Source organism: Choloepus didactylus, chromosome 17 (genome assembly GCF_015220235.1).
Source record: "Choloepus didactylus isolate mChoDid1 chromosome 17, mChoDid1.pri, whole genome shotgun sequence".
Lineage (NCBI taxonomy): Eukaryota > Metazoa > Chordata > Mammalia > Pilosa > Megalonychidae > Choloepus > Choloepus didactylus.
The window spans coordinates 499,350-511,926 of NC_051323.1; the positions used below are offsets into that span (position 1 = coordinate 499,350).

The following is a 12,577-nucleotide window of genomic DNA, read 5'->3' on the forward strand; positions in this document are numbered from 1 at the left end:
TGCTTTTCCCTTTATCTCAACTGTCCATAGCAGTTGAGCCGATTTCCATAGTTGCTAGCTGGACCACAGCATATCAGGAGAGACTCAACTTAATGCCAGGTTAACTGAACCATGCTATGCAGCTTATCTAGGCAGCCCTCAGTCTCCAGCTGATTCTGCCCAGAGATGAGGAGGGTGGTAGCAAGGGGAGACTGACCCTAGGTAAAAAGACAAAATCCAGCAGGTAGCCAAGCCAGTAATTTTGGTCAACAGTATCAGATGCTGCAGAAGCCCACAAGGTATGAAACTCTGACAGTATGTGGTACAACTGATAAAACCCAGTAATTTCAGCAGCTTAACGCAAAGTTTACTTCTTGCTCACATGAAGACCAAAATGCATGTTCATGCTGGGCAGTTGGCTCACACCTTCACACCTTCAGGTGATCATTCAGAGGCCCAGCAGCTTTTGATCCATGCTCCTCTCCACTTCCATTGAGACCTGGTTTCCAAGGACACTGCATCCATCTGTAGTGATCCAGAAGTGTGGGAAGAGCACAGGCAGCCACTCACAGAGGTTTCTGGGTGCCAGTCCTGTGAGGGTGCTTGTCTTGCTTTGACCAGACTTGGTCTCATGGCTCCCCAGACTATAAGCATGCTGTATGCCCAGAAAGGTGGGGAACTGGGTTTGGAGGTCTGCTGGCCATAGAAATGGAGAGAGGCTGTTGGCTTTGGCAATTAGGATGTCACTGGTGAACCTGGTGGGCATGAGTTCTGTGATCTGGTGGGCTAAAGTGGAATGGAGGGCAGGCTGATGGTGTTTGCTGTCAGGAGTTGAGGACATGACAAGAGGCCACCATCTAAGCCAGCTGAACCACGTGGGTCAGATGGAGCCCTGGTGCAGTGAGGAAACACGAAGAGTATCCCTTCCAGCTGTTGTGACTGGAGGGAAGTTGATTGTGATCTTGCAATCAGTCTTCCTTTGTGAGGAAGGCTTAGGGCATCTTGGGCTAGTTCTGGGTTTGTCCTTAATGATTCAACCTCAATTTATCCTATGAGGATGACAATGCACACCAAACAAGGCTACTGGAAGCTTCCAGTGCTGAGACTGGACTACAGGAACCTGAATGGAAACAGGCTGGGAGACTCCTGAAGGAGGCAGGTGGGAAAGAGAATCAGCCCCGACAGTCTGCCCATGTTGCCATCACTCAGGTGGGCAGGCAGCAGAGATGGACAGCAGCAGGCAGCCCTGGGACAGAAGTGAGGACAGGTGAATTCAAAGCAACAGCTGGGCCTGAGCCCCAGCTTGAGATTTTCTCCCAAGGAGGAGCTCCTGCTTCCAAGACACCCTCCTGGGAACCTGGCCCCTGGCTCTCCCTACCCCACATGGCCAGTATGAGGAGAAGATAAAGTCATGGAGGATCAATGGATCCCAGAGCTGGAAGGAACTTCTAGCGACCCTTTCTCCTCTGCACACTCCTGCCCAGGGCCCACAGCTCCCCACACACTGTCCAGTTCCCACTCAGTCCCTCTAAGGAAAGGGATTCACTGCCTCGCAGAAGGGCCACTGAAGATGCCATATGCCTCAGGAACTTGAGCCAAGGCTTACCTTGTTCTGGGCATGCCTTTGAGATGTCACAAAGAAGTCATGAGAGTCCTTCAGAATATCAAAGGCAATTATTGTAGGAGCACCCATTTCAAAGATTCATTAACCTTGAAACTGAATTGGTATTCATGTGAAAATACTAAGCACCTACCCCATGGCAGCCTGATGTGTCAATGAGTAAAGAAAGTTGAGAAAGAAGGACACAGAGAAGCTAAGAGAGAAGCTAAAAGGGAGGACACACAGCAAGCAGAGAAGAAGCCACTGAAGCCAAAAGGTGGACGTAATGAAACCTAGGACAGAAGGACCAGCAGACACTGGTCGTGTGTCTTGCCATGGGATAGAGGAGCTGAGGATTGCTGGTAGCCTGACTTCAGAGTTCAGCTATTGTCTCGATGATGTCTTGATTAGGAGAGTTTCATGCCCTCAGAACTGTAAACTTGTAAGTTAATAAATCCCCTTTGTAAAAGCCAACCCATTTCTGGTATATTGCATTACATCAGCTTTAGCAAACAAAAACACTGGGTCAGAAGCCAACTGTATGACTGGAAATTTCCAAATAAACTTCCATATATAACAAAGTGGTTATTAAAGCATATGTAATAAAAGTGCAACTTTGAATCTTATGAATATATTATTGAAGTCAACCCTGATGGTAACAACTGCTTAGAACTTTGACTAGTAAAAAACTTAGGTGGGGCAGAGGTATTTTACCACTGACACCTGGAATGGCTGGACTTCAAGCTGCTTTTGTTATTATTTTAAGCCCATATGCCCCCTATTGCCTGTGCCCAGGGCAGACCTCTTCCACCAGTTGTCCTTGTTCCCCCAGGGGATGGACGAAGGCAGTAGCAGTGCAAGGAAGGAGAGTGGGATGGCTGAGGAACTATTTAAGGGCTAGAATGTGTAGGACTTGGTCATGACCGAGTGTGGCCATGGAGAGGGAAGAACAGAAACCTCACACTCGCTGACTGCTGAACACTGTTCTAGGTGCTTTCACCTGCCTGAAGGGGAACTCAAAGTTCTCTGCAGACCAAAAGATGGGGTTGGGGTGGGGCCTGACCATGTGGATGGGGTTCGGAGGTGAAGGGCCCTGTGTTGCCTGGGAGCACAGGGCAGCTGAGCATGAGGCCTGACCCCACAAGGCTGCATCTTGTTCAGGTGGAGCAGGAAGGAGCAGGAGTGTACCTGGACACCTGGGAGTCAGGTGTGACTAGCCCAGTGTGGTGAGCATGTGCAGAAGGAAGACCAACAGGGAGAGGAGACTCAAGGACTCTGGGAGCCAGCTGAATGCTGTGTGTTCAAGATTCTTCCTTCACCCCACCCATTTCCTACTTCCAGAAGTCTGCTAGTCATACAGAGCAGAAGATAAATTATGCAGAACTCAGACTTGCCCTCCAGGGTAAAACCTACTGATACTTTATCTTCAAAGAGAAAGCCCTAGAGCATCATTCAAGAAAATCCTCTTTATCAAGAAGAGATTGGGAATACTTCAGACTGCAATAAGGCAGCAGTAAGCATGGGGAGCCCCCAACCCCATCATTTCAGCTATTGAAATGTTAGCCCAGTGTCTGCAGTCTGCCAGCATCACCCCTGGACCTCCAGCCAAGTAGAGGCACCTGCGAATGTGTGATGAGTAAGAAGGCATCTGCACACTAATGTTCATAGCAGCAATATTCACAATTGCCAAGAGATGGAAACAAACCAAATGTCCTTCAAAGATGAGTGGATAAATAAAATGGGGTATACACACACGATGGAATACTATGTGGCAGTAAGAAGGAATGATGTCATGAAACATATGACAACTTGGATGAACCTTGAAGACACAATGTGGAATGAAATAAGCCAGGCACAAAAAGAGAAATATTATATGCTACCACTAATGCAAACATCGAAATATGTAAAATAAATGGTTTATAATGTCAAATGTAGGAGACCTAGCAGTAGATAGCAATTAGTGAAGGGGGAATGATAATCTAATAAGAACAGATAAGGTATGGTGGGTAAATTTAACCTGCTGGGAATGCCCAGGAATGAGTATGGTTTGTTAATTTCTGGTGAGTATGGTAGGAACAAGTTCACAGAAATATTGTTATCTTAGGTTATCTGTCTTTCTTATTCCTTTGCTTGGTTATAGTTTCTGTATTTTCTTGGGGTAGAGTAGGAATATGTTGGAAGCAATGTAGTTTTTTTAGTTTAGGTGTCTGTTTCTTATTCCCTTGGTTTGTTTGAAATGTTTTTCTATTGTAAGGTCTTTTAAATTTTTTGATATAGTAAATAGTTAATTAAAAAAAAATGAGAAAAATATGCAATGCCCCCCGGAGGAGCTGGTAAAATGCAGAGGTGTTGGGGTTGTGGACCACTCTCTCTAGCTAAGCCAACTTGGCAGGTGAAATTCCCCCTATGTGGGCTCTGACATCCAGGGGTGTAAATCTCCCTGGCAACATGGAATATGACTCCCGGGGAGGAATCTAGACCCAGCATTGTGGGATGAAGAACATCTTCTTGACCAAAAGGGGGATGTGAAGTGAAATGAAATAGTTTCAGTGGCTGAGAGATTTCAAATGGAGTTGAGAGGTCACTCTGTTGGGCACTCTTACGCACAATATAGATAAGTTTTTAGCTCTTAATGAATTGGAATAGCCAGTAGTAAATACCTGAAACTATCAAATTACAATGCAGTAGCCTTGAATCTTGAAGATGACTGTATAACACTGGAGCTTACAAAGGGGTGACAATGTGATTGTGAAAGCCACGCAGATCACACTCCCCTGTATCCAGTGTATGAATGGATGAGCAGAAAAACGGGAGGGGGGGGACCAAATGGAAAAATAGGGTGGGGGGGAAGGATTTGGATGTTCTGTTTTCACTCCTAACTTTTTATTCTTACTTTCAGTTTTTCTGGTACAAGGAAAATGTTTTAAAAAAATAGATTGGGGTGATGAATGAACAACTACATGATGGTAATGTGATCCTTAGATTATATACTTTGGATGATTGTATGGTATACGAGTAAATCTCAATTAAAATAAGTGGAAATAAAAAAAGCTCACTGTGGGTAAAGAACGTTATTTCTTTACATCTCCTGTGTACCTTTGTCCCGTCTTTAATAAAATAGATGCCAGGAAAAAAAAGGTTGAGGGGAGAGTTGAGAGCAGCTTTTCCTACTATGCACACAGGCCTTGTATAAAGGGACAGTGAATCTTATTAAGAGGCGGCGGGCACTTCTTCCCGGACAGATGCCGCAGGTTCCTCTCCGCTTTCTCTCCCACATCAACCAGGTCTGGCGGGAGGGAGACTAAGGCCCGAGGCGCTGACCGTCCCCCGCCGTCCCCCAGGGCTCGGCTCACCCCGGGACAGGCGCCTCCCGTCCAGTGGGGCCGGGACGGTCACCCCCTCCCGGATCCGCAGGCCCCATGGCCTGAAGAGGGGCCGAGCGGGAGTCCCCGCGACCCGCCTCCTGGGCCCTCGATCCCCTAACGGCCGCCGCGGTAGGGAAGCCGCCATTCTCCTCCCCCGCGCCGCCGCCCGGCAGGTTTGGGCGGGAAACCGGCGCCCGCGAGTCCAGGCTCGGAGAGGCGCCGCCATCAGGACTCACGGGGGAAGGAGGACGGGGCTGCGCCGCGGCCCCGGGGCCTGGACCGAGACGGCGGGCATCGCGGTGAGGACTCGGGACTCCGCAGGGACCACAGGGCGCCCCGGGCCCCAGCTCACCCGCCGGCGCAGGCAGGAGGGTCCGGGGAGCACAGGCCGCCCCGCTCCCGCGACGCTCCGCTTTTCCCCGCGCTCCCTGCAGGAACTGAAACATTTGTTATTAATCTTCATCCCGTTCCCCTGGGCAGAAACCCAGCATACACAGGACCTCAGGAAGCTGTGCTCTGCGGTTCAGCTGCGCCCGACTGAATGGTCTTCACCCAGGTTACTGCAGGCCTAGTAAAGAGGACCCGGGGGTCACAGAACAAGAAAGGAGAGGACGTCGCTGTGTGACAGAGGCAGGGAAAAGCCAAGGAACCCCCAGGATTGCAGCAGGCAAGTTCCAGAAAGCTCCTGACCCCAGGAAAAGGCATGATCTTGCCAGCGCTGGCCTTCATTTGGGCATGTGGCCTTGAAAACACAAGGCAATAAATGTTTGTTGTTAAACCTAAACAACTTTGGGGCACTTGTCATAGCCTCCCAGGGAAACTAAGATCCCCCCTCCCCTCCCCTGCACCCTCTCCCCTGGACCATCCTCATCTTACCCAGGCTGCCCCTATGGGGCCTCTATGTCCGACATTATGCCCTCTGGGGCCCCACGTGGCCCCCATGTTCTCCTTACAGGGAATAAGAGTACAATGAATCTGTTACATGGTTGATACAGAGAGAACAGGTATTTGCAAGACAACAGTGACATGGAACAACGACCAGATTCACAATGGGGGGTCTGACTTTGCTCCCCCTCACTTGTGTGGTATAGATGCACACTGGAATATTTTTCACCCATAAAAATGAAGTATTGATCCTATAATGTGGATGAACTTGCAAACATCATGCTAAGTGAAAGAAGACAGTTCAGTCACAGAAGGCCTCATGTCCTATTTTCTAATTTACATGGACTACCCAGAATCAGTAAATCCACAGCAACAGAAGGCAGATTGGTGATTATTGGTGATTGGGGTACAGGGAATCTGGGGATAAGCTGCTTAATGAGTATGGGTTTTTTTAGGAGTGGCAGAACTATTTGAAACATTAGTATGAATGTGCTAAACGTCACTGAATTATTCACTTTAAACTTATAAATTTTATGTTATGTGAATTTCACCTCAATGCATTTTTTAAAAATGAAGCAAGAATGAGGGAGATATAAAACACATATAAGTTAAATTAAAAAGCTGTTTACAAATCTATCTACTGCTTTCTACTTCCTGGGAATGGTTAAGAATGCCTAATACCCTCACCAACATTTCTATCTCCAATCTCTTTTTCTTTTTCTTTTGCAAAGACAGTGAACCACAACTGATCCCTTTATTTTATTTTGTATGTCACTGATTTTTACTGAGCACATTTTCAAATATTTTTGACCATTTATATTATTCATTTTATGATTTCCTATTTTTCCTCTTTGGCTATTCTGTTTTTCTTATGGATTTGTACAGTTAATTATAAAATCTGTATCTTAAACTTTTGTCTTATTTCTTGAAATATTTATTATTATCAATAATTTTTGACATATACTAGTTTTATAATTTGATGAGTTTATCTTTTTACTATAATTTTGGCTATTAGGCTTTATTTATAAGAGTTTCTGTTATCCTAACTTAATATTTTCTACTATATTTTCTTCTAAGACTGTTATGCTTGGCCCACTTTTAAGTTATTTATCTAGAGAAATTTATTTCTGTGATAGGAATGAAGTAGAGAAAGAACATCTTTGCTCTTTTCCAAATGAATATGCAATTAGTTCAACACCATCTCTTGAAAAATCTGTCATTTACCCTGTAATTTGGTATGCTGCCAGTTTATTTATTAACTGTCCCACACATATGAGCTTGTGAATTTATTCTTTTTTACATTTCATTGATATATTCATGAATTTCTGTAAGAAGTAACACACTGAATTCAAATTTAGCTCCATATTATGTTTCAATAGGTGTTAGAGCAAGCTATCATCCTCCTTTTTCTAACTGTACTTAGTATCTTTAGCATTTTATTTTCCAAATGGGTTGAAGCAGTGAAATATCAGATCCAATGAAAAATTCCTGTGAGACTTGTTAATTTACCTATCATTAAATTCATAGATTAATTTGTGAAAAGTTTATACCTTACTGTATTCAATCTGAAAACATGATATAGTTTTCTATTTGTGTAGGTCTCTAGGTCTCTTCAAAGAAATTTTGTAGTTTTCTTCACGTAGGTCTTGTTATGCTTATTTCCAGGTTTTCAGTATTTTTTGTTTCCAGAGATATTAAGAACAGTAACATTTTTTACTCTGTCTTACTTTTGTTTTTCAATCAGCTTTCCCCATTATGTGTGCATCTGTTATCTGGCCACATTGCTGATCACTCTTGTTCAGTAAAATAAATTTGCCAATTGGTTCTGTTGGATTTCCTGGGCAGACAATATGGTTACCTACAACTAAACTTTCTTCCCTTCTGACTTTCCTAGGGGCTGAAGCTAGAGACAGGGTTGGATGTGCCTGGTGGTATCTCCAGGGTTGGTTTGTGGGATGAAGATACAGCCTCTGTGTACAGATAAGGGGACTCTGGGCTGGCTGGTATATGCCCTTGTGTGGACCCTGGGAATTCTGAGGATAAGCAGCTAGTTCTTCCCAGGACTGTTATTTATTGCATCTTCAGTGTGGGCATATGAATGTGCTATTTGTCTGAAGATTGCTGTTCTTTTAATAGAATAGCAAGTCTACCCTGTAGGTCAGCATTGTAAAATTCCAGGAAATTGAAAACAAAAACAAACAACAACAAAACAAATCACCATTATTATGGTCCTGTCCTAGAACTTTGATTCATAGAAAGATAATTATTGAGGTAATATTCATGAACTGGGGTCCTTTTAATATTTGCATTTCTACAGATGTGGAAGAGGAGCCAAGAGAATGGAAATGGCTTGTCCACAGCTACATGAATGCACTGTGGCTGCCCATCACTCAGTCTTGGTTCCTCCTGACACTAGGAATAATGCTTATTGTCCATATAATAAAAATAATAATGCATATTATTCTTTCAATCTAGTAAAGACTTGATCTGCAGGCCTGTGAAACTTCAAAGGAAAAGACCCAAAACCTACAGTGAGTGCTGAGATATGGGGTGCATGGCTTTTCCTTGATTCTAGGCTTCCCTTGCTTCTCCTTTCACACTCAATAAAAGGTGACTCCTGCAAACACAGGTTATTCCTGAGAGAAGTCAGGTAATATTTTGATGAGATTAAGATGGTTGTTAACCACAGGAGTCAGGAATGATGCTCAAATTCTGCCCCAGTGCACCATACTGCCCCTCTGTGAAACTCCAAAGTGCAATGCACACTCAAGGATACACCTGTTAGTAGCAGGCTGGCTGGTGAACTGAAGTGCAGGGTTGTCCAGAGCTCCACAATGCACTCCTCCCTCTTAAGCCCAAAGTACACCTTCAGCTGACCCTCAAGCCCTGGGAGAGAGGAGATCCTGAGAGCTATGCTTGAGAGGCTGGGTAATGGGATAAGGACAAGTGGCTAATAAAGACTCAGAGGGAGCTGCAGGGTGAGGAGGGACGGAGGAGCGGGGGGGGTGGTAGAAAGAAAAAAGAGAGCAAAGGATGTAAGTGTGTAGAGACTGCAGCTAGCACTTGTTAAGTTGAGAATGACCCAGCCTGGAGTGAATCAGAGGTGAAGTAATTTAGATAATCAGTTCTGGTAAACAGCATTGAGTAAGGGGAAAAATTAGAGAATCTCAGAACAGACAAGTTGGAGTTAAATTCACCTATGTGCACAAATTTTGGTCAAGAGTTCATCACTGAAAGCTCCTTTAACTCCAAGCAATAATCAGCATCCAGGAGCAGAACACTTTGCTCCTCCCTCCAAATGAATAGAGACAAGAAATCTGCTGTTAATGCCCAAGAAAAGCAGAGTTTCATCCAATACTTTTCCCCAATTGTCAAGGTGCTGACTGAGGATGGGATGGGGCACCCAGGGACAGGAGATGCTATTCCCTGGCTCAAAGAGATCCTGGAGTACAGTGTCATTGGAGGCAAGTACAACCGGGGTTTGACGGTGCTGGCAGTGTTCCAGGAGCTGCAGGAGCCAAAGACGCAGGATGCTGATAGCCTCCAGTGGACCTGACTATGGGCTCGTGTGTGGAACTGCTGCAAGCTTTTTTCCTGGTGTCAGATGATATCATGGATTCATCCCTCACCTGACAGGGACAGATCTGCTGCTCTCAGAAGCCAGGTATAGGTTTGGATGCCATTAACAATGACATGCTTCAGGAAGCTTGTATCTACCATCTGCTGAAGCTCTACTTCAGGAACAGTCCTATTATCTGAACCCAATGGAGCTGTTCCTGCAGATTTCCTATCAGACTGTGATTGGGCAGACACTGGACCTCATCACAGACCCCAGGGCAATGTGGATCTTGGCAGATTCACTGAACAGAGGCACAAATCCATTGCCAAGTACAAGACAGCTTTCTACTTCTACTTTCCTGTAGCTGCTGCCATATATATGGTGGGCATTGCTGGGGAGAAGGAGCATGCCAGTGTCAAGAAGGTCCTGCTGGAGATGGGAGCATCTTCAGATTCAGGGTGATTACCTGAATGTTTTTGGGGACCCCAATGTGAGCGGCAAAGTTGGCACTGACATCCAAGACAAGTGCAGCTGGCTGGTGGTTCAGTGTCTACAATGGGTCTCTCCAGACAGCTCCAGATCCTGCAGAATTACAGGCAGAAGGGGGCTGAGAAGGTGTCCCAGGTGAAGGCATTGCACGAGGAGATGGAGCTGCCAGCTGCCTTTATGCTGTATGAGGAAAACAGTTACAGCCACCTTTGGGGTCTCATCAAGCAGTACTCTGTGCCCCTGCCCCAGGCTGTCTTTTTGGGGCTGGTGCACAAGATTTACAAATGGAAAAATGACCCAAGAGACTGTGAGGTCTGGGAGGGGCAGATCTTAATAAATTAGTCTGTACTTAAAAAAAAAAAAAAAAAAACTTTTAAAAAGTCTTTATTGCTTGTGAAAGGCAAGAGGAAAAGCTACATGTGTCCTCTTCCTTCCGGAAGTGGCCATCACAGAGCTCCTTGTGTTAGCAGCCTCCACTTTAGTTTCTATCACTGTGTCTTGTCCCAGATGTCCTGACATCTCTCCTCTGTGGCTGCTTCCTGGAATTTCTCACCTGCTTAGATTGCTCATAAACACACACACACACACACACACACACACACTCACACACAGAGGTCTACCTTGAAAGGGAAATGGGTACATCAGTACCAGATGTGCCCAGGTAACACAGCATGGATGTGTTGGAGAGGCCTGCTTGTCTCCACACACCTCGTAACACAACCACTTCTTTCCTTCTTGTGCAGCCCATCTGTGATGCGGTGTCAGTGCAGTGGCCCCGTGGCTCACTCTGAGTCATCTCCTCAAGTGCCTGGCTGAATCTTACCCTCAGTTATCTGTGGGAGATACCAACTCTTCCTGCAAAAGTGTGTTAAAGGGGGATGCCTTCAGATATTGTCCTAAGAAGAAAGGTTATTACTAAGAAATGTGGGAAGAACAGGAGATGATAATTAGACCATATCATCTTTTTTCCATTATCTCAGAAATTGGCAACAGATTTGCAAATGCCTCCACTTCCCTAAGTATTTGAATTTGGAAGTTCAAAGCTCTCTTTGGAAAGAATTTCTAGAGGGAATGTGGAATCGTAGTTGGAATGTTGGGAGACAGGATTATCAATTATTTAGAGTAATTGACTTATTAGAGATGGAAGGAAGGGAAAGAGCATCTGGTAAACTACCCATTTCCAACCTTCCCCCATTAAGCAGATGAAGAAATACAGGATCAAAATTGAAAATAACAATAATAGTAATATTTACTGGTGTCTTTACATACAGAATCAGAGAAAATGGAAGGAAATTTATTGCAAGGACTTTGTGCATACCGTATTTTATCTTTATTCTTGAGACTGCCAAATTTTATGAAAAATTTGAAAAATTAACTTATGTGAGTATACACAGTTCTTGTCTAGGTGTTGTCATATTTATCTTCTTATGAAGTATGAGTACCTAACTTTCCAGAATCTGTTCCTTGTTCTTGCACTGGATCATTATGTGAATTTGCTCCAAAATTTTTTCACACTTACATTCTTCCTCACTGTCCCTATTATGATTTTATGGATCATTGTTTCTTATTATTTTGTAATATTTTAAATTTGGTGCCACTTTATGTTTACAAAATGCTATTTATTATAGTGGAAAACAGAATACAACCTATATTTCTAGCAATAAAAGATTAGGGATACATGTCACATCAATATAATCAAATATTTTGTTCTCACCCATGTATTTGTTTTTAAATTGAAGTGTTACATACATTCATTGGAGTGTTCAAGGAGAACTGATCTTAAGTATACATCTCAACAATCACCTCCACAACCAAGATATAGAATATTTACATCTCCTCAAAGATTTCCCTTGTGACTCCCCCAGTTCATGTACCCCTAACTTCAGAGACATTAACTATCCTGACTTCAATCACTAATGACTAGTTTTGTCTGTTGTTAAATGTCATATAAATAAAATCATGGCATATATGTTCTTTTGTGCTTAGTGTCTTTTGCTCAATATAATGTCTGTGAGATTCAACCATGTTGTTTCATGGAGCAGTAACATAGTCTGGGTTGTTTCTCTTTTTTGGTTATCATAAATAAATTTGCTATGAACATTCTTACAGAAGTCTTTTGGTGGAAGTATGCAAGTCTTTTGGTGGAAGTATGCAATCCTGTCTCTTGTGCCATTTATTTTCACCTGTTTTTTTCCATATATTTAAAGCATGACTCTTATAGACAACATATACAAAATATATATATTTTTCTCCAGTCTGGCAATCTCAGTCTTTTATTTGGAGTGTTCAGACCATTTGCATTTAACATAACTATTGGTGTCATTACTTATATAATATACTTAGGTTTAAATCTTTCATTTCCCTTTTTGTTTTCTAATTATCACATCTGTACTTTTTTTTCCAGTGACTCTACTTTCGAGTCTTATTTTGAATGAATCACCTTTTTTCTTATTTTAACTTCTCTTTTATTAGTTTTTAGTTGCACACTTGTTGTCTTACACTTTTAGTTATTATTCAGAAGATTTCAATATGTTTCCATGAATTGTAACACTCTACTGTAATTTGGGCCTTTATCACATCAAGAAAATGCAAAATTTTACAAGTTATCTCTATATATTCCCTTTTAATTTTTGTGCTATTGTTACCATGCATTTTGCTTCACAAGTGTTATGAACCCACAATGTTATTAATTTTGAGTAT

At 43.4% G+C, this 12,577-nt stretch overlaps 1 pseudogene; it reads left to right on the forward strand.

The window, feature by feature from the left end:
- The first annotated feature begins 9,121 nt into the window (after nt 1–9,121).
- LOC119512787 lies at nt 9,122–10,219 on the forward strand (annotated as a pseudogene).
- Nucleotides 10,220–12,577: the final 2,358 nt, after the last annotated feature.